Here is a 2,126-nt window from a genome sequence, read left to right as displayed (position 1 = left end):
GGTGACCTTCTGTCTTCACATCGGCTAGTCTTCGATTTTGCCAATGGCTTTAAGTACGTACCAAGACACCAACTTACAAAGAACCAATAACTACTAAGTGTTGCTTAAGGTAGAGGAACAGATCAGTGGGTCATCACCAAATCAATAGGTGACCCAACATTATCTTTTCTTTTCATGTTTCCAAGATACTTTTGATACCCTTCACTCATGTCTTCACCCTCTCATACCTCTATGTCTTCTCCTCATCCCCCAAGGTAAGATTCAAACTGATATTCATCATGAGTTATTAAAAGTTCTCTCATTCCTCTTTCATTCAATTGCTCTAGAACTCTCGGTCTTGCTCTTGATCTCTTGATTCTTCGTTTTTGGTGTAAATCGAACACATTTGTGGAGTCGTTTAAATATGTTGAATTTTAAATATATTGGATTTTAAACCGTCGTACAATTTTTCCATCGATAGACTGTAATTGGAACCATAACTCTTATTTATTCAAATTGTTTTAATATGTAAATACCAAGTGTAACTTATATCATCGTTAAAACTTCTCTAATAAAACCAGTGAAACTTCAAAATCGTTAAAATTCACGCTCTCGCCGCATTGCGCAGGTACACAACTAGTCACTATTTTGTTATAATTTTGAAATTATATTTAGCAAACCAGACATTCTCGTTCTCTTTTCATATTACATTTCAATTTCTGTCAATTGAACATATAGTCAAATCTGATTGAATTTCGTTTCAATTCTTTTTACATGCTCAAATTCCAACAGATTTCATTCGGTGGATCAAACATCACCTAACAAATTGGTGTGACACGTTTTCTTCTTAATGAAAATATACAGATAGACTACCTTAAATAAGACGATAATCAATTAAAAACCACAAAAAGATTACAATCCCATGATAACCAATGTAAACATATTTTTTACATGGTTTTTTTTTCCGTCAAACACTAGATTTTAGTTATTGTTTCACATATGTTTGTGTTCATATGGTGAAAAAAATCCATGCAACGGTTTTCATCTGATTTAGTGCGTCAATGCGTACACACGTACGCGCGCGCGCACACACACACACACACACACATATATATATATATATATATGTGTGTGTGTGTGTGTGTGAGAGATTGGGTTCATATGAGACTAGTGAGACCATTTTTTTACACTTGAAACTTCACAGCAAAACGCTGTGAAGGTAAAAAACCCCTGAACCTTCACAGCAAAAAAAGTGGTAAAATAGTGACATCATGAGTCTCACGAAAACAGACTGGTCTCACCGTTAAGTTATGGAGTTTGATTAATTGACAGTTGATCCAAATATTAGAGAAAAGAATCTCTCGAGATTTTGGGTCCGACCCACTTGGGAGTTTAACCTATTTTACTTCTATAAAACCAATCTTATGTAATTGTAAACCCTAGCCGTCATATCAATAAAATCCTTACTATTGTAGCCATGGACTAGTTTGATCAAACCGATCAAGTGAACCACGTGAAATCCTGTGTGTTCTTTCTCCTTTTTTTGTTCTTACTTTATTGTCATCGTGTTCGTAACAGTGATATTGAGCATTGCTTCCCAACACTCACGTAATCCCAAGTTATATATATATATATATATATATATAGAGAGAGAGAGAGAGAGAGAGAGGTGGATTATTATGCAACAATTTACATTTGTACAACCAATACAACTCAATTTCAACCATCCATTTAATTTGATAAATATATAATTTCATAAAAGTTTTAATTGTTTTCTAATATAAAATATTTATCATAATTAATTAACTCTAGTCATCTTCCATAAATATTCAAATAATAATAAATGAACTCTCATCATTTCCATAAATATCTCAATTAATTAAGTTGTATTAGTTATACAAATAGACATAATTGTATTTGAAATATATTATATATATCATACAATTTTTTTAATTTTATATTATAGTTAAATTTAGAATCGGTTTTTGGTGAAGGTTTCCAAAGTCTAAATTTGTTGAACTTCTTTTGACACCTAAATTGAATTTTATAACAATTAGTTTTCCTTTTTGCCGCTATAAAGCGTTAAAGATGATACAAGTTTGACTCAAAATTCAAAAATACGGACCCCAATATTCCACCAAAACGTG

The sequence above is a fragment of the Cynara cardunculus genome (genome assembly GCF_001531365.2).
Source record: "Cynara cardunculus var. scolymus isolate 2C chromosome LG 8, CcrdV1, whole genome shotgun sequence".
Classification (NCBI taxonomy): Eukaryota; Viridiplantae; Streptophyta; class Magnoliopsida; order Asterales; family Asteraceae; genus Cynara; species Cynara cardunculus.
The sequence above is the reverse complement of the archived record's forward strand: the minus strand, read 5'-3'. Positions refer to the sequence as shown.